Source organism: Oncorhynchus tshawytscha, linkage group LG31 (assembly GCF_018296145.1).
Source record: "Oncorhynchus tshawytscha isolate Ot180627B linkage group LG31, Otsh_v2.0, whole genome shotgun sequence".
Lineage (NCBI taxonomy): Eukaryota > Metazoa > Chordata > Actinopteri > Salmoniformes > Salmonidae > Oncorhynchus > Oncorhynchus tshawytscha.
Window position 1 is genome coordinate 37,400,733 of NC_056459.1, and position 21,562 is coordinate 37,422,294.

Here is a 21,562-nt window from a genome sequence, read left to right on the forward strand (position 1 = left end):
GTATTAATCTATAATCTACTAGATGTATTAATCTATAATCTACTAGATGTATTAATCTATAATCTACTAGATGTATTAATCTGTAATCTACTAGATGTATTAATCTGTAATCTACTAGATGTATTAATCTATACTCTACTAGATGTATTAATCTATAATCTACTAGATGTATTAATCTGTAATCTACTAGATGTATTAATCTATAATCTACTAGATGTATTAATCTATAATCTACTAGATGTATTAATCTATAATCTACTAGATGTATTAATCTGTAATCTACTAGATGTATTAATCTATAATCTACTAGATGTATTAATCTGTAATCTACTAGATGTATTAATCTGTAATCTACTAGATGTATTAATCTATAATCTACTAGATGTATTAATCTGTAATCTACTAGATGTATTAATCTATAATCTACTAGATGTATTAATCTATAATCTACTAGATGTATTAATCTATAATCTACTAGATGTATTAATCTGTAATCTACTAGATGTATTAATCTGTAATCTACTAGATGTATTAATCTATAATCTACTAGATGTATTAATCTGTAATCTACTAGATGTATTAATCTGTAATCTACTAGATGTATTAATCTATAATCTACTAGATGTATTAATCTATAATCTACTAGATGTATTAATCTGTAATCTACTAGATGTATTAATCTGTAATCTACTAGATGTATTAATCTATAATCTACTAGATGTATTAATCTATAATCTACTAGATGTATTAATCTGTAATATACTAGATGTATTAATCTATAATATACTAGATGTATTAATCTGTAATCTACTAGATGTATTAATCTGTAATCTACTAGATGTATTAACATAATCTACTAGATGTATTAATCTGTAATCTACTAGATGTATTAATCTATAATCTACTAGATGTATTAATCTATAATCTACTAGATGTATTAATCTGTAATATACTAGATGTATTAATCTATAATCTACTAGATGTATTAATCTGTAATATACTAGATGTATTAATCTATAATCTACTAGATGTATTAATCTGTAATATACTAGATGTATTAATCTATACTCTATCAGAATGTTCTCTATGTCTCTGCCAATTGTGGTCTACAAGGAATTAGTCAATAGTTCATTTGGATGCGGTAGTTAGCTGCATAGTGGTTAGAGTGTCAGATTTGTAACCAAAAGGTTGCAAGATTGAATCCCCGAGCTTACAAGGTAAATATTTGCTCTTGAACAAGGCAGTTAACCCACTGTTCCTAGACCAGTTAACCCACTGTTCCCAGGAACAAGGCAGTTAACCCACTGTTCCTAGACCAGTTAACCCACTGTTCCTAGACCAGTTAACCCACTGTTCCTAGACCAGTTAACCCACTGTTCCTAGACCAGTTAACCCACTGTTCCTAGACCAGTTAACCCACTGTTCCTAGACCAGTTAACCCCACTGTTCCCAGGCCAGTTAACCCACTGTTCCCCTTTAGGCTGTCATTGCAAATAACACACTGTTCCTAGACCAGTTAACCCACTGTTCCTAGACCAGTTAACCCACTGTTCCTAGACCAGTTAACCCACTGTTCCTAGACCAGTTAACACACTGTTCCTAGACCACTTAACCCACTGTTCCCCTGAACAAGGCAGTTAACCCACTGTTCCTAGACCAGTTAACACACTGTTCCTAGACCAGTTAACCCACTGTTCCCCTGTAGGCTGTCATTGCAAATAATAATTAGTTCTTAACTGACTTCTCTAGTTAAATAAAGTTTAAATAAAATTTAAAATTCTAAAAATGTGTTTATATTTTTTCCGGAGGATCTATTTTCCTCCAATCAATGTTCCGGTGGGATGATCAATGTCTACAAAGTTATTGATTATAGAAGTTATTTTTAGCCACCTAGCTAACTGTTGTTATTCTGCTTAGGCTATGCGTCCTTTTCAAGATCGACTTTGGTTTTAATGGCTCTAGGACATTTTCATAAATCCATAACCAATAATAATAATACAATAATAATTAAAATGTAAAAATCAACAGTCAGAAAACATTACATAGATTAGAAGGAATGTACTATTATACTTTTATTACTGATACTATTATAGCTGGTAGCATAAATTACCAGATATAATATGACATAAAACACACTGTTTGTGTGTGTGTGTGTGTCAAACACAGTGACATGTGTGTGTGTGTGTGTGTGTCTGACTTTCTCTCTTTTTCCCCCTGGGAATCACTGAGAACAGAATAAAACACTGATTAATTAGGTTAACTATGATAGAGGTTCGAGGAGAACACACACACACACACACACACACACACACACACACACACACACACACACACAGACACACACACACACACATACTGTAGATACACACACACAGAGACATAAAACACACACACACAGAGACATAAAACACACTCAAACACAGAGACATAAAACACACTCAAACACAGAGACATAAAACACACAAACACAGAGACATAAACACACACACACAAACAAACACACACACACACACACACACACACACACACACACACACACAGTAGATACACACACACAGACATGACACACACACACACACACACACACTGTAGATACACACACACAGACTGTAGATACACACACACAGACATGAACACACACACACACACACACTGTAGATACACACACACAGACTGTAGATACACACACACAGGGACATGAAAACACACACACCTTCGGAAAGTATTCAGACCCCTTAACTCTTTACACATTTTATTACGTTACAGCCTCTTTCTAAAATCGATTGGGAGGAAAAAATCCCTCATCAATCCACACAAAACCCCGTAATGACAAAGGGAAAACATAATTTTTTTTGCAAATATATAAAAAATAAAAAAACTGAAATACATTATTTACAGAAGTATTCAGACCGTGTGCTATAAATTGAGCTCAGGTGCATCCTATTTCCATTGATCATCCTTGAGATGTTTCTACAACTTGATTGGAGTCCATCTGTGGTAAATTCAATTGATTGGACATGATTTGGAAAGGCACACACCTGTCTATATAAGGTCCCACAGTTGACAGAGCATGTCAGAGCAAAAACAGAGCCATGTGGGAACAGTAGAGAGCTGGCTAGCTATAGATATAGCTGTAATGTGACAGTAGAGAGCTGGCTAGCTATAGATATAGCTGTAATGTGACAGTAGAGAGCTGGCTAGCTATAGATATAGCTGTAATGTGACAGTAGAGAGCTGGCTAGCTATAGATATAGCTGTAATGTGACAGTAGAGAGCTGGCTAGCTATAGATATAGCTGTAATGTGACAGTAGAGAGCTGGCTAGCTATAGATATACACGATCGGTCAAAAGTTTTAGAACACCTACTCATTCAAAGGTTTTCATTTATTTTTACTATTTTCTACAATATAGAATATTTCTGAAGACATCAAAATAACACACATGGAAACATGTAGTGACCAAAGAAGTGTTAAACAAATAAAATCTATTTTATATTTGAGATACTTCAATGTGCCACCCTTTGCCTTAATGACAGCTTGCTGGCTCTGAGCTCAGAGAAGCTGAATGTTGCTGGCTCTGAGCTCAGAGAAGCTGAAGGCTACTGACTCTGAGCTCAGAGAAGCTGAATGTTGCTGGCTCTGAGCTCAGAGAAGCTGTTCAGTCTGCTGGCTCTGAGCTCAGAGAAGCTGAATGTCTTTGAAAGAGCCGCCGAGAGTCGAAGTCAAAACCCTGCAGTGCCCAGTGTACGAGCAAGAACAAAAAAAACAACGAAGGGACACATTCACACACCCCAACAAAGAGACACACATAGGCGCCTGGGACTCACACACACAGAGGAAGGGACTCAGACACTTCCTTGCTATGAAGTCAACATTCAATAATTAATTACAGATGGTCTTGATGACCTCACAGTAAAAAACACAAGCCTGAGAGAGAGAGAGAGAGAGAAAGAGAGAGGGAGACCGTTGGGAGACACAGAGAGAGAGAGATGGGGAGAAAAAGAGTGAGAGAGAGATGGGGAAAAAAAAAGAGTGAGAGAGAGAGAGAGAGAGAGAGAGAGAGAGAGAGAGAGAGATGGGGAGAAAAAGAGTGAGAGAGAGAGAGATGGGGAGAAAAAGAGTGAAAGAGAGAGAGAGAGATGGGGAGAAAAAGAGTGAGAGAGAGAGAGATGGGGAGAAAAAGAGAGAGAGAGAGATGGGGAGAAAAAAGAGAGAGAGAGAGAGAGATGGGGAGAAAAAGAGTGAGAGAGAGAGATGGGGAGAAAAAGAGTGAGAGAGAGAGAGATGGGGAGAAAAAGAGTGAGAGAGAGAGAGAGATGGGGAGAAAAAGAGTGAGAGAGAGAGAGAGATGGGGAGAAAAAGAGTGAGAGAGAGAGATGGGGAGAAAAAGAGTGAGAGAGAGAGAGGAAATGGTATGATGGAGAGCAGAAAAAAGATTACATGAAGAGAGAGACATGGGGAAAGGTAGAGACAGGAAGTGGTTAATGAGAGAGAGACATGGGGAAAGGTAGAGACAGGAAGTGGTTAATGAGAGAGAGACATGGGGAAAGGTAGAGACAGGAAGTGGGAGGGAAAAGACGTTAGAGAATTGAAAATCCAGGGGTAGATGGAGTGAGATAAATAAATGAGAGAGAGTAGGGATTTAAATATAGGGAGAGACATAGTCAACACAGTTAAATATAGGGAGAGACACAGTCAACACAGTTACATATAGGGAGAGACACAGTCAATACAGGGAGAGACACAGGCAACACAGTTACATATAGGGAGAGACACAGTCAATACAGGGAGAGACACAGGCAACACAGTTAAATACAGGGAGAGACACAGTCAACACAGTTAAATATAGGGAGAGGGGCTCCACTCAACACAGTTAAATATAGGGAGAGACACAGGCAACACAGTTAAATACAGGGAGAGACACAGGCAACACAGTTAAATACAGGGAGAGACACAGGCAACACAGTTAAATACAGGGAGAGGCAACACAGTTAAATAGGGAGAGACACGGGCAACACAGTTAAATATAGGGAGAGACACAGGCAACACAGTTAAATACAGGGAGAGACACAGTCAACACAGTTAAATATAGGGAGAGGGGCTCCTCACAGTTAAATATAGGGAGAGGGGCTCCTCAACACAGTTAAATATAGGGAGAGACACAGGCAACACAGTTAAATATAGGGAGAGACACAGTCAACACAGTTACATACAGGGAGAGACACAGTCAACACAGTTAAATATAGGGAGAGGCAACACAGTTAAATATAGGGAGAGACACAGTCAACACAGTTACATACAGGGAGAGACACAGTCAACACAGTTAAATACAGGGAGAGACACAGTCAATACAGGGAGAGACACAGTCAACACAGTTAAATACAGGGAGAGACACAGTCAACACAGTTAAATACAGGGAGAGACACAGGCAACACAGTTAAATATAGGGAGAGACACAGGCAACACAGTTAAATATAGGGAGAAGGGCCCCACTCAACACAGTTAAATATAGGGAGAGACACAGGCAACACAGTTAAATACAGGGAGAGACACAGGCAACACAGTTAAAAAAAAATATATATATTTTTTTAATTTCACCTTTATTTAACCAGGTAGGCTAGTTGAGAACAAGTTCTCATTTGCAACTGCGACCTGGCCAAGATAAAGCATAGCAGTGTGAGCAGACAACAGAGTTACACATGGAATAAACAATTAACAAGTCAATAACACAGTAGAAAACAAAGGGGGAGTCTATATACAATGTGTGCAAAAGGCATGAGGAGGTAGACGAATAGTTACAATTTTGCAGATTAACACTGGAGTGATAAATGATCAGATGGTCATGTACAGGTAGAGATATTGGTGTGCAAAAGAGCAGAAAAGTAAATAAATAAAAACAGTATGGGGATGAGGTAGGTGAAAATGGGTGGGCTATTTACCAATAGACTATGTACAGCTGCAGCGATCGGTTAGCTGCTCAGATAGCTGATGTTTGAAGTTGGTGAGGGAGATAAAAGTCTCCAACTTCAGCGATTTTGCAATTCGTTCCAGTTACAGGCAGCAGAGTACTGGAACGAAAGGCGGCCAAATGAGGTGTTGGCTTTAGGGATGATCAGTGAGATACACCTGCTGGAGCGCGTGCTACAGATGGGTGTTGCCATCGTGACCAGTGAACTGAGATAAGGCGGAGCTTTACCTAGCATGGACTTGTAGATGACCTGGAGCCAGTGGGTCTGGCGACGAATATGTAGCGAGGGACAGCCGACTAGAGCATACAAGTCGCAGTGGTGGGTGGTATAAGGTGCTTTAGTGACAAAACGGATGGCACTGTGATAGACTGCATCCAGTTTGCTGAGTAGAGTGTTGGAAGCCATTTTGTAGATGACATCGCCGAAGTCGAGGATTGGTAGGATAGTCAGTTTTACTAGGGTAAGCTTGGCGGCGTGAGTGAAGGAGGCTTTGTTGCGGAATAGAAAGCCGACTCTTGATTTGATTTTTGATTGGAGATGTTTGATATGAGTCTGGAAGGAGAGTTTGCAGTCTAGCCAGACACCTAGGTACTTATAGATGTCCACATATTCAAGGTCGGAACCATCCAGGGTGGTGATGCTAGTCGGGCATGCGGGTGCAGGCAGCGATCGGTTGAAAAGCATGCATTTGGTTTTACTAGCGTTTAAGAGCAGTTGGAGGCCACGGAAGGAGCGTTGTATGGCATTGAAGCTTGTTTGGAGGTTAGATAGCACAGTGTCCAATGACGGGCCGAAAGTATATAGAATGGTGTCGTCTGCGTAGAGGTGGATCAGGGAATCGCCCGCAGCAAGAGCAACATCATTGATATACACAGAGAAAAGAGTCGGCCCGAGAATTGAACCCTGTGGCACCCCCATAGAGACTGCCAGAGGACCGGACAGCATGCCCTCCGATTTGACACACTGAACTCTGTCTACAAAGTAATTGGTGAACCAGGCAAGGCAGTCATCCGAAAAACCGAGGCTACTGAGTCTGCCGATGAGAATATGGTGATTGACAGAGTCGAAAGCCTTGGCAAGGTCGATGAAGACGGCTGCACAGTACTGTCTTTTATCGATGGCGGTTATGATATCGTTTATGATATCGTTATGATATCAGTTAAATACAGGGAGAGACACAGGCAACACAGTTAAATATAGGGAGAGACACAGGCAACACAGTTAAATATAGGGAGAGACACAGGCAACACAGTTAAATATAGGGAGAGACACAGTCAATACAGGGAGAGACACAGTCAACACAGTTAAATATAGGGAGAGACACAGGCAACACAGTTAAATATAGGGAGAGACACAGTCAACACAGTTAAATACAGGGAGAGACACAGTCAACACAGTTAAATATAGGGAGAGACACAGTCAACACAGTTAAATATAGGGAGAAGGGCTCCACTCAACACAGTTAAATATAGGGAGAGGGGCTCCACTCAACACAGTTAAATATAGGGAGAGACACAGGCCACACAGTTAAATACAGGGAGAGACACAGGCAACACAGTTAAATATAGGGAGAGACACAGTCAACACAGTTAAATATAGGGAGAGACACAGTCAACACAGTTAAATATAGGGAGAGACACAGTCAACACAGTTAAATATAGGGAGAGACACAGGCAACACAGTTAAATATAGGGAGAGACACAGGCAACACAGTTAAATACAGGGAGAGACACAGTCAACACAGTTAAATATAGGGAGAGACACAGTCAACACAGTTAAATACAGGGAGAGACACAGTCAACACAGTTAAATATAGGGAGAGACACAGTCAACACAGTTAAATATAGGGAGAGACACAGTCAACACAGTTAAATATAGGGAGAGACACAGGCAACACAGTTAAATACAGGGAGAGACACAGTCAACACAGTTAAATACAGGGAGAGGGGCTCCACTCAACAGATTGACTCCTCTTCATCTTTACTCTCTCAACGTAACAACATCCTGAAAAGTTATAATTGGTCCAGCACTTATCTCTCTCTCTCTCTCTCTCTCTCACACACATTATCTCTGTGTCTCTCACTGTGTGTCTCTCTCTCTCTCTCTCTCTCTCTCTCTCTCTCTGCCTCTCTCTCTCTCTGTCTCTTTCTCACACACACATTATCTGTGTGTCTATCGCTGTCTCTCTCTCTCTCTCTCTCTCTCTCTCTCTCTGTCTCTCTCTGTCTTTCTCTCTGTCTCAATTCAATTCAGTATGTTTTATTGGCACGACTTAACAATGTACCTATTGCTAAAGCTTAATTTGGAGATTTACAATGTTAACGTAATTAAAATAATAATAATCATTATTGTTAACAGGACAACAATAATCATACACTGAACAATAACAATATGTGCAAGTTGGTTGGTCTGTCAGACACTGTCCCTCATCCTATGGCAGGCATCAATGTAGTGCGCTGCCAACCCACAGCTCTGCGTTCTCCCCACAACAGGACGGGTAGCCTATCCTATCATCAGAGAGGTCTTTTGAAACCTTGAATAAGGGTTTTACATTTGAGGAAATGACATTCTCTAATTGTTTTCTATTTTTTAAATGTTGTCAGCTCCGTCTCAGGCTCTGCTGTTGTACAGTGGTTGTACAGCCTTTCCTCCACAGGGAGCCAGGTTTTCCCTGCCCTTCTCAATGGCAAGGCTGTGCTCACTGAGCCTGTACTTTGTCAAGATTTTTCTAAGGTTTGATCAGTAACCATGGTCAAATAGTTAGTCACGGTGTACTGTCGATTTTTGTTAAGATTTTAAAAATAATTGGTTTAATTTACCAAGCAAGTTCACTGAGAACACATTCTAATTTACAGCAACAACCTGGGGAATAGTTACAGATGGGGGGGGGGATGAATGAGACAATTGTAAACTGGGGATGATTAGGTGGTTATGATGATATGAGGGCCAGATTGGGAATTTAGTCAGGACACCGTGGTTAACTCCTCTACTGTTACAATAAGAGTCAAGGGATCTGTAGTGACCAGAGTCAGGACACCGGGGTTAACTCCTCTACTGTTACAATAAGAGTCATGGGATCTTTAGTTAACACCTCTACTGTTACAATAAGAGTCATGGGATCTTTAGTGACCAGAGTCAGGACACCGGGGTTATCACCTCTACTGTTACTATAAGAGTCATGGGATCTTTAGTGACCAGAGTCAGGACACCGGGGTTATCACCTCTACTGTTACAATAAGAGTCATGGGATCTTTAGTGACCAGAGTCAGGACACCGGGGTTAACTCCTCTACTGTTACAATAAGAGTCATGGGATCTTTAGTGACCAGAGTCAGGACACCGGGGTTAACTCCTCTACTGTTACAATAAGAGTCATGGGATCTTTAGTGACCAGAGTCAGGACACCGTGGTTAACTCCTCTACTGTAACAATAAGAGTCATGGGATCTTTAGTGACCAGAGTCAGGACACCGGGGTTATCACCTCTACTGCTACAATAAGAGTCATGGGATCTTTAGTGACCAGAGTCAGGACACCGGGGTTATCACCTCTACTGTTACAATAAGAGTCATGGGATCTTTAGTTAACACCTGTACTGTTACAATAAGAGTCATGGGATCTTTAGTGACCAGAGTCAGGACACCTGGGTTAACACCTCTACTGTTACAATAAGAGTCATGGGATCTTTAGTGACCAGAGTCAGGACACCGGGGTTATCACCTCTACTGCTACAATAAGAGTCATGGGATCTTTAGTGACCAGAGTCAGGACACCGGGGTTATCACCTCTACTGTTACAATAAGAGTCATGGGATCTTTAGTTAACACCTCTACTGTTACAATAAGAGTCATGGGATCTTTAGTGACCAGAGTCAGGACACCGGGGTTAACACCTCTACTGCTACAATAAGAGTCATGGGATCTTTAGTGACCAGAGTCAGGACACCGGGGTTATCACCTCTACTGTTACAATAAGAGTCATGGGATCTTTAGTGACCAGAGTCAGGACACCGGGGTTATCACCTCTACTGTTACAATAAGAGTCATGGGATCTTTAGTGACCAGAGTCAGGACACCGGGGTTATCACCTCTACTGTTACAATAAGAGTCATGGGATCTTTAGTGACCAGAGTCAGGACACCGGGGTTATCACCTCTACTGTTACAATAAGAGTCATGGGATCTTTAGTTAACACCTCTACTGTTACAATAAGAGTCATGGGATCTTTAGTGACCAGAGTCAGGACACCGGGGTTAACACCTCTACTGTTACAATAAGAGTCATGGGATCTTTAGTGACCAGAGTCAGGACACCGGGGTTATCACCTCTACTGTTACAATAAGAGTCATGGGATCTTTAGTTAACACCTCTACTGTTACAATAAGAGTCATGGGATCTTTAGTGACCAGAGTCAGGACACCGGGGTTAACACCTCTACTGTTACAATAAGAGTCATGGGATCTTTAGTGAAAACAGAGAGTCAGGACACCTGGGTTATCACCTCTACTGTTACAATAAGAGTCATGGGATCTTTAGTGAACACAGAGAGTCAGGACACCGGGGTTATCACCTCTACTGTTACAATAAGAGTCATGGGATCTTTAGTGAACACAGAGAGTCAGGATAGCACTGCATTTGGCTTTGTTTCCCAATAAGTCATGTAGTTTTGTTTTGACTGTGTTGTAATTTGGTTTATCTCTCTCTCTCTCTCTCTCTCTCTCTCTCTCTCTGTCTCTCTCTGTCTCTCTCTGTCTCTCTCTCTCTCTCTCTCTCTGTGTGTCTCTCTCTGTCTCTCTCTCTCTCTCTCTCTCTCTCTCTCTCTCCCTCTCTCTCTCTCTCTCTCTCTCTCTCTCTGTCTCTCTCTCTGTCTCTGTCTCTCTCTCTCTCTCTCTCTGTCTCTCTCTCTCTGTGTCTCTCTCTCTGTCTCTCTGTCTCTCTCTCTCTCTCTCTGTCTCTCTCTCTGTCTCTCTCTCTCTCTCTGTCTCTCTCTCTGTCTCTCTCTCTCTCTCTCTCTCTCTCTCTGTGGCCAGACCTAGCTTTCTGCTCTCATCTGAGTTGATCATGTGACTTCACCAGGAGAAGCAAGACAATGCATCTCCTAGTCTATCTTCCTGCCTGGGCCTCTAAACACAGGCAGATAAAATCAGGGTCATTCAATTGCATAGTTAATGTGTTCCTGATAGCCTAAAGATAAACCTCTCACATCACTTATACTAGGACACTTAACCTCGTATTAAACAAAAGTATCCACATCACACACATGGTTCTAGGTTTAAAATAAACAAGACCCCCGGTACCATGTCAGATATAGGGTTGAAATGTATTACATTTTGAGTTTGCATCCCAATATTACACTTTATATACATCACAGAACATTAAAATATAACACAACCCTGTTTGACGTAGAAACACCAGATTTTTGTCCACCCCCCGCCCCCAAAACAACAACATTATTCATCTGTATTATTGAAATTATTGACTTTTTATTTTTTTTTAAATATGAAAACATTCCATCCACACGGTCAAATAGGGTGTTTTTGGTCATTGACTGCAGGGAAGGGGTACGTACAGCTTATAGAGCAATGCTCTCTCTCTCTTTATCTCTCTGTATATGTGTGTGTGTCTGTGTGAGACATTGACACTTTAAACACTTGAAGAGGTGCGTGTTACTGGCCGACATCATTGTAGCTCCCATCATCCATTCTAAATGGCTCACTATATATTTGCACTGCTTTTGACTACAGGTCCTTGTCAAAAGTATTGCAATTTGGGATGCAGACTAAGTCTTAATTGTCGGGTCCACAGACATCACAACACATTACCATTCACAACATTACACAACCATTCACAACAACCATTCACAATCTCCAGTACAAGTCTGGTTATATGATGTATAGTAGCTTTTTTTTATTTTATTTTTTTATCTGGGTTTCTGTTTTGTAATAAAATGTACAAAATAAAATTAGTTTTTTTTTTTAAATGAATGCCTAAGAGGGTGTAGAATTTCCCAGCGGTATTATGGCCTTTGAGTGGCCATCCCCCCCAAAAATAATTCATACCTTGCGGCCATTTTATCTAATGTGCCCTTGTAATTATGGAGTTTATATTATTTTTTCTGACAAACCAGATTTAATTTCATGATGTAGTTTATTTATCACATGTACAAACAACCCTAGTGTAACCTGTCCGGCAGTGAGAGCGACTCCTCTAACAGCTGGTTGATGCGTGTACAGACATGTGTCCTGATAAGGACAGGTCTTTTTCAAAAAACGACACAACAAAAAAAAAATCACAATTTCTTAGATGTTTCACAGACCGCCGGGTCTCCTGGTGTGGTTTTAGCATTGTTGTTTACATCAAACATCACACTGTATCATTTTTATATTAATAAAATTACATTTGTAGAGCAAACACCCCCCCAGAAATAGTTGAAATCCTCAACCCGAACACCCCCAGCCTTAATGCCTAGTGGCCTTGCCCCTAAAAATCACAAAATCCTAGGCTTGATAAGCATACAAAACATTTGGAACACCTGTTCTTTCCATGACCAGGTGAATCCAGGTGAAAGCTATGAACCCTTATTGATGTCACTTGTTAAATCCACTTCAATCAGTGTAGATGAAGGGGAGGAGACAGGTTAAAGAAGGATGTTCAAGCCTTGAGACAATTGAGAACATTTTTTCACCTTCATTTAACCTTTATTTAACCAGGTAGGCTAGTTGAGAACACCTTTATTTAACCAGGTAGGCTAGTTGAGAACACCTTTATTTAACCAGGTAGGCTAGTTGAGAACACCTTTATTTAACCAGGTAGGCTAGTCGAGAACACCTTTATTTAACCAGGTAGGCTAGTTGAGAACACCTTTATTTAACCAGGTAGGCTAGTTGAGAACACCTTTATTTAACCAGGTAGGACTAGTTGAGAACACCTTTATTTAACCAGGTAGGCCAGTGGAGAACACCTTTATTTAACCAGGTAGGCTAGTTGAGAACACCTTTATTTAACCAGGTCGGCTAGTTGAGAACACCTTTATTTAACCAGGTCGGCAAGTTGAGAACACCTTTATTTAACCAGGAAGGCTAGTTGAGAACAAGTTCTCATTTACAACTGCGACCTGGTCAAGATAAAGCATAGCAGTTCGACACATACAACAACACAGAGTTATGGAATAAACAAACATACAGTCAATAATACAGTAGAAAAAAGAAAAGTCTATATACAGTGTGTGCAAATGAGGTAAAATACGGGAGGCAAGGCAATAATTAGGCCATGGTGGCGAAGTAATTACAATATAGCAATTAAACACTGGAATGGTAGCTGTGCAGAAGATGAATGTGCAAGTAGAGATACTGGGGTGCAAAGGAGCAAGATAAATACATAACAGTATGGGGATGAGGTAGACAGATGGGCTGTTTACAGATGGGCTATGTACAGGTGAAGTGGTCTGTGAGCTGCTCCGGACATCCGGTGCTTAAAGCTAGTCAGGGAGGTAAGAGTCTCCAGCTTCACTGAATTCTGCAGTTCGTTACAGTCATTGGCAGCAGAGAACTGGAAGGAAATGCGGCCAAAGGAGGAGATGGCTTTGGGGATGACCAGTGAAATATACTTGCTGGAGTGCATGCTACAGGTGGGTGCTGCTATGGTGACCAGAGAGACAAAACAGATGGCACTGTGATAAACTGCATCCAATTTGTTGAGTAGAGTGTAGGTGGCTATTTTATAAATGACATCGCCGAAGTCGAGGATCGGTGGGATGGTCAGTTTTAAGAGGGTATGTTTGGCAGCATGAGTGAAGGATGCTTTGTTGCGAAATAGATAGCCGGTTCTAGATTTAATTTTGGATTGGAGATGCTTAATGTGAGTCTGGAAGGAGAGTTTACAGTCTAACCAGCCACCTAGGTATTTGTAGTGTATGTGGATTATGTATGTCTAAAAGGTCTGATCTTGGGGTGGGGGTCTGGGAGAGAGTGTCCAGCAGGTCTGAGAGAGTGTCCCGCAGGTCTGGCACATCTGGAAGAGTGTCCCGCCGGTCTGGGAGAGTGTCCCGCCGGTCTGGGAGAGTGTCGCGCTGGTCTGGGAGAGTGTCCCTCAGGTCCGGGAGAGTGTCCCGCTGGTCTGGGAGAGTGTCCCTCAGGTCTGGGAGAGTGTCCCGCTGGTCTGGGACATCTGTGAAAGTGTCCCGCTGGTCTGGAAGAGTGTCCCGCCGGTCTGGGAGAGTGTCGCGCTGGTCTGAGAGAGTGTCCCTCAGGTCTGGGAGAGTGTCCCGCTGGTCTGGGAGAGTGTCCCTCAGGTCTGGGAGAGGCCAGGGTGGAGTGGTGGGCCAGGTACATATTAGGAGTTGAGGCACAGCCACGGGAAATGCTTGTGTTAAATCCAATCTGTGGTAGCAGGGTGGAAGTATTTTTGTGGAAGTGTTTCTCTCTCTCTCTCTTTCTCTCTCTACAAATAGGAACTAATCACTCTTTTCCTCCCACGTTGCTTTTTATGGAGCTAAAGGAACATGCCTGATGACTTAGAGTGTGTTCCAAACTACACACTATTCCCTATATGGTCCATCGGGCTCTGGTCTAAAGTAGTGCACTATATAGGGCATGTAGTGCCATTTGGGCCAAACCCTTACACATTCTATCACTGCTCCAACACACTGCATTATTCAACTATGAACAGACAGTTATTCTTCTTTTTCCTACACCCCCCTTTTCTTTCTGTCTTTTTTTTCCTGACTTCCTCTTCCTGTTCTCCACTTTTTACTGTGTCTGTCAGTTTCTACATTTATTTTTTTACACCTCTTTTGTAATTCTTTATTTCATTATTTTTATTTTTATTCATCTATCTTTGCTGTCTCCTATCTTTCCTCTTATCTAACTTACTGTCTCTCCCCATTGGTCACTGTCACAGCAACTGTAACCTTCTTGACTTCTCTATGACTGGTGCAGCACATTAAGCTTTTTCTAGGTCTGGAATGAATGGGGCTGTACAGATAGGTGGTCTTTTTAGATGTATAATCTATCACTACCAGTGTAGAGTGTTGTAGGTTTGTCAGGACACTGTTACTACAGTATATAACAGGTACCGGATTGATCAGACACTACATTGCAGTTATTCGGCCAATAGCAGAAAAGGAACAAATTGATATCATCTGTGAGAATATATCCCTTGGCTGTTGACTCAACTCCTAAGTGTGGATATCAAAGTAGTGTCATATTAGGACATTCTCGGATGTATCCTATAGACATGGCTGATTAACTTCTTATGGTTTTGGGGACACTTGCGTCCAACTTGGGAACCAGGGTAAATGCAACGCGGCAAAATCAAATAAATTGATATAAAAATGAAACTTTCATTAAATCACACATGTAAGATACTCAATTAAAGCTACACTCGTTGTGAATCCAGACAACATGTCAAATTTTCAAAAGGCTTTTCGGCGAAAGCATAAGAAGCTAATATCTGATGATAGCACAACAGTAAACAAAGAGAGTAGCATATTTCAACCCTGCAGGCGCTACACAAAACGTAGAAATAAAATATAAAACATCCCTTACCTTTGACAAGCTTCTTTTGTTAACACTCCAATATGTCCCATAAACATGACAAATGGTCCTTTTGTTCGATTAATTCCGTCCATATATATCCAAAATGTCCATTTATTTGGTGCGTTTGAACCAGACAAAAACAGCTTCCAAAATGCGCAACGTCACTAGAAAGTATTTCTAAAGTTGCCTATAAACTTTGCCAAAATATTTCAAACTACTTTTGTAATACAACTTTAGGTATTTTTAAATGTTAATAATTGATCAAATTGAAGACGGGTCTATCTGTGTTCAATACAGGAAGACAACAAACCAACGCTACTTTTCAATTGTTGCGCAACTCTCAACAGTGTTACGCAGTTCCTAGTTGGCCCTACTTCTTCATTGCACAAAGGAATAACCTCAACCAAATTCCAAAGACTGGTGACATCAAGTGGAAGCCGTAGGAACTGAAAACGAGTTCCTAAGAAATATCGTTTTGCCAATGAGATCTCAGTGAACAGAGACCTCAAAAAAAAAAGATCTGAATAGTTAGTCCTCAGTGTTTTGCCTGCTACATAAGCATTGTTATACTCACAGACATGATTCAAACAGTTTTAGAAACTTCAGGGTGAATAATATAACTAGTATTAATAGGGTATAGGGTGAATAATATTGTTAGTATTAATAGGGTTATAGGGTGAATAATTTTGTTAGTATTAATAGGGTATATGGTGAATAATATAACTAGTATTAATAGGGTATAGGGTGAATAATATAACAAGTATTAACAGGGTATAGGGTGAGTAATATAGTTAGAATTAATAGGGTATAGGGTGAGTAATATAACTAGTATTAATAGGGTATAGGGTGAATAATATAACTAGTATTAATAGGGTATAGGGTGAATAATATAGTTAGTATTAATAGGGTATGGGATGAATAATTGAACTAGTTTAAATAGGGTATAGGGTGAATAATATAACTACTATTAATAGTGTATAGGGTGAATAATATAACTATTATTAATAGGGTGAATAATATATCTAGTATTAATAGGGTGAATAATAAAGCTACTATTAATATGGTGAATAATATAGTGACTATTAATATGGTGAATAATATAACTACTATTAATAGGGTGAATAATATAGCTGGTACAAATAGGGTATACGGTGAATAAAATAGCTAGTTTTAATAGGGAAAATATATTGAGTATTAATAGGGTATAGGGTGAATAATATAGTTAGTATTAATAGGGTATACGGTGAGTAATAGAGTTAGTATTAATAGGGTATAGGGTGAATGATATAGTTAGTATTAATAGGGTATAGGGTGAATAATATAGTTAGTATTAATAGGGTATACAGTGAGTAATAGAGTTAGTATTAATAGGGTATAGGATGAATAATTGAACTAGTTTAAATAGGGTATAGGGTGAATAATATAACTACTATTAATAGTGTATAGGGTGAATAATATAACTACTATTAATAGGGTGAATAATATTTCTAGTATTAATAGGGTGAATAATATAGTGACTATTAATATGGTGAATAATATATCTAGTATTAATAGGGTATAGGGTGAATAATATTGTTAGTGTTAATAGGGTTATAGGGTGAATAATATTGTTAGTATTAATAGGGTATATGGTGAATAATATAACTAGTATTTATAGGGTATAGGGTGAATAATATAACAAGTATTAACAGGGTATAGGGTGAGTAATATAGTTAGAATTAATAGGGTATAGGGTGAGTAATATAACTAGTATTAATAGGGTATAGGGTGAATAATATAACTAGTATTAATAGGGTGTAGGGTGAGTAATATAGTTAGTATTAATAGGGTATAGGGTGAGTAATATAACTAGTATTAATAGGGTATAGGGTGAATAATATAACTAGTATTAATAGGGAATAGGGTGAATAATATAGTTAGTATTAATAGGGTATGGGATGAATAATTGAACTAGTTTAAATAGGGTATAGGGTGAATAATATAACTACTATTAATAGTGTATAGGGTGAATAATATAACTACTATTAATAGGGTGAATAATATTTCTAGTATTAATTGGGTGAATAATATAGTGACTATTAATATGGTGAATAATATATCTAGTATTAATAGGGTATAGGGTGAATAATATTGTTAGTATTAATAGGGTTATAGGGTGAATAATATTGTTAGTATTAATAGGGTATATGGTGAATAATATAACTAGTATTAATAGGGTATAGGGTGAATAATATAACAAGTATTAACAGGGTATAGGGTGAGTAATATAGTTAGAATTAATAGGGTATAGGGTGAGTAATATAACTAGTATTAATAGGGTATAGGGTGAATAATATAACTAGTATTAATAGGGTATAGGGGGTGAATAATATAACTAATATAGTTAGGGTGTATTAATAGGGTATTATAGGGTGAGCTACTATTATATATAACTAGTATTAATAGGGTATATTAATAGGGTGAATAATATAACTAGTATAGTGAATAAAATAGCTAGTTTTAATAGGGAAAATATATTGTAATAATATAGTGAATTAGTTTATTAATAGGGTACGGTGAGTAATAGGGATGAATAATTGAACTAGTTTAAATAGGGTATAGGGTGAATAATATAACTACTATTAATTGTGTATAGGGTGAATAATATAACTACTATTAATAGGGTGAATAATATTTATAGTATTAATAGGGTGAATAATATAGTGACTATTAATATGGTGAATAATATATCTAGTATTAATAGGGTATAGGGTGAATAATATAACTACTATTAATAGGGTGAATAATATAGTGACTATTAATATGCTGAATAATATAGCTACTATTAATAGGGTGAATAATATAGCTACTATTAATAGGGTGAATAATATATCTAGTATTAATAAGGTATACGGTGAATAATATAGCTAGTTTTAACAGGGAAAATATAGTGAGTATTAATAGAGTATACGGTGAGTAGTATAGCAAATATTAATTAGGTCTGAATAATATATCTACTATTAATAGGGTGAACATTATAGCTAATATTAATATGGTATAGGGTGAATAATATAGCTGTTGTTATTAGGGCACATGGTGAATAATATAGCTGTTGTTAATAGGTTATATAGCCAGTATCAATGTGGTGAATAATATAGATAGTATTAATAGGGAGAATAATATAGCTGTTGTTATTAGTGTTACGTTTTTCTTGCGGTGAAGGAGAGTCGGACCAAAATGCAGCGTGGTAATTTACATACATGTTTAATAATGATGAAAAAACGAAAAATACAAAAACAAGAAACGGACCGTGAAAACCTAACAGCCTAAACTGGTGCAAAACAAACACAGAGACAGGAACAATCACCCACCAAACACTCAAAGAATATGGCTGCCTAAATATGGTTCCCAATCAGAGACAACGATAAACACCTCCCTCTGATTGAGAACCACTCCAGACAGCCATAGACTATTCTAGATAACCCCACTAAGCCACAAACCCAATACCTACTAAAACCCCAAGACAAAACACACCACATAATAAACCCATGTCACACCCTGGCCTGACCAAAATAATAAAGAAAACACAAAATACTAAGACCAGGGCGTGACAATTAGGGCACAGGGTGAAAAATATAGCTGCTATTAATAGGGTATAAAGTGCATATTATAGCTAATATTAATATGGTATAAGGTAAATAATATAGCTAGTATTAATAGGGTGAATAATATATCTAGTATTAATAGTGTATACGGTGAATAATATAGCTAGTATTAATAGGGTGAATAATATAGTGAGTATTAATAGGGTGAATAATATAGTGAGTATTAATAGGGTATACGGTGAGTAGTATAGCAAATATTAACTGGGTCTGAATAATATATCTACTATTAATAGGGTGAACAATATAGCTATTAATAATAAGGAATAGGGTGAATAATATAGCAGGTTCTAATTGTGCATGTGGTGAATAATATATAAAGTATTAAAAGTGTAAATAATATAGCTGTTGTTATTAGGGCACAGGGTGAATAATATAGCTGTTGTTAATAGGTTATATCCACCCTATTAATACTAGCTATATTATTCACCGTATTAATACTAGCTATATTATTCACCCTATTAATACTAGCTATATTATTCACCCTATTAATACCGGCTATATTATTCACCCTATTAATACCAGCTATATTATTCACCCTATTAATACTGGCTATATTATTCACCCTATTAATACTCAGTATATTATTCACCCTATTAATACTAACTGTATTATTCACCCTATTAATACTAGCTATATTATTCACCCTATTAATACTAGCTATATTATTCGCCCTATTAATACTGGCTATATTATTCACCCTATTAATACTAAATATATTATTCACCCTATTAATACTAACTATATTATTCACCCTATTAATACTCACTTTATTATTCACCCTATTAATACTAACTATATTATTCACCCTATTAATATTAGCTATATTATTCACCCTATTAATACTAGCTATATTATTCACCCTATTAATACTAGCTATATTATTCACCCTATTAATACTAAATATATTATTCACCCTATTAATACTATCTATATTATTCACCCTATTAATACTGGCTATATAACTTAATAACAACAGCTATATTATTTACACATTTAATACTTTATATATTATTCACCACATGCACTATTAGAACCTGCTATATTATTCACCCTATTAATATTAGCTATATTATTCACCCTATACACTATTAATACCAGCTATATTATTCACCCTATACCTTATAAATACTGGCTATATTATTCACCCTATAACTATTTATACCAGCTATTTTATTCACCCTATTAATACCAGCTATATTATTCACCCCATACCCTATTGATACTAGATATATTAATCACTTAATTAATACTGGCTATATTATTCACCCTATTAATTCCAGCTATATTATTCACCCTATTAATACTGGCTATATTATTCACCCCATACCCTATTGATACTAGATATATTAATCACTTAATTAATCCTGGCTTTATTATTTACCCTATTAATTCAAGCTGTACAGTATATTAATACTAGCTATATTATTCACCATATTATTACTAGCTATGTTATTCACACAATTAATACTAGCTATATTAATCACCCTTTTTACTCTGGCTATATTATTCACCCTATTAATATTAGCTATATTATTCGCCCTATTAATACTAGCTATATTATTCACCCTATTAATACTAGCTATATTATTCACCCTATTAATACTAGCTATAGTATTCAACCTATTAATACCAGCTATATTATTCACCCTATTAATACTGGCTATAATATTCACCCTATTAATACTAGCTATATTATTCACCCTATTAATACTGGCTATATTATTCGCCCTTTTAATACTGGCTATATTATTCACCCTATTAATACTAAATATATTATTCACACTAGTAATACTAACTATATTATTCACCCTATTAATACTCACTTTATTATTCGCCCTATTAATACTAACTATATTATTCACCCTATTAATACTAGCTATATTATTCACCCTATTAATACTAGCTATATTATTCACCCTATTAATACTAGCTATATTATTCACCCTATTAATACTAAATATATTATTCACCCTATTAATACTATCTATATTATTCACCCTATTAATACTGGCTATATAACTTAATAACAACAGCTATATTATTTACACATTTAATACTTTATATATTATTCACCACATGCACTATTAGAACCTGCTATATTATTCACCCTATTAATATTAGCTATATTATTCACCCTATACACTATTAATACCAGCTATATTATTCACCCTATACCTTATAAATACTGGCTATATTATTCACCCTATAACTATTTATACCAGCTATTTTATTCACCCTATTAATACCAGCTATATTATTCACCCCATACCCTATTGATACTAGATATATTAATCACTTAATTAATACTGGCTATATTATTCACCCTATTAATTCCAGCTATATTATTCACCCTATTAATACCAGCTATATTATTGACCCCATACCCTATTGATACTAGATATATTAATCACTTAATT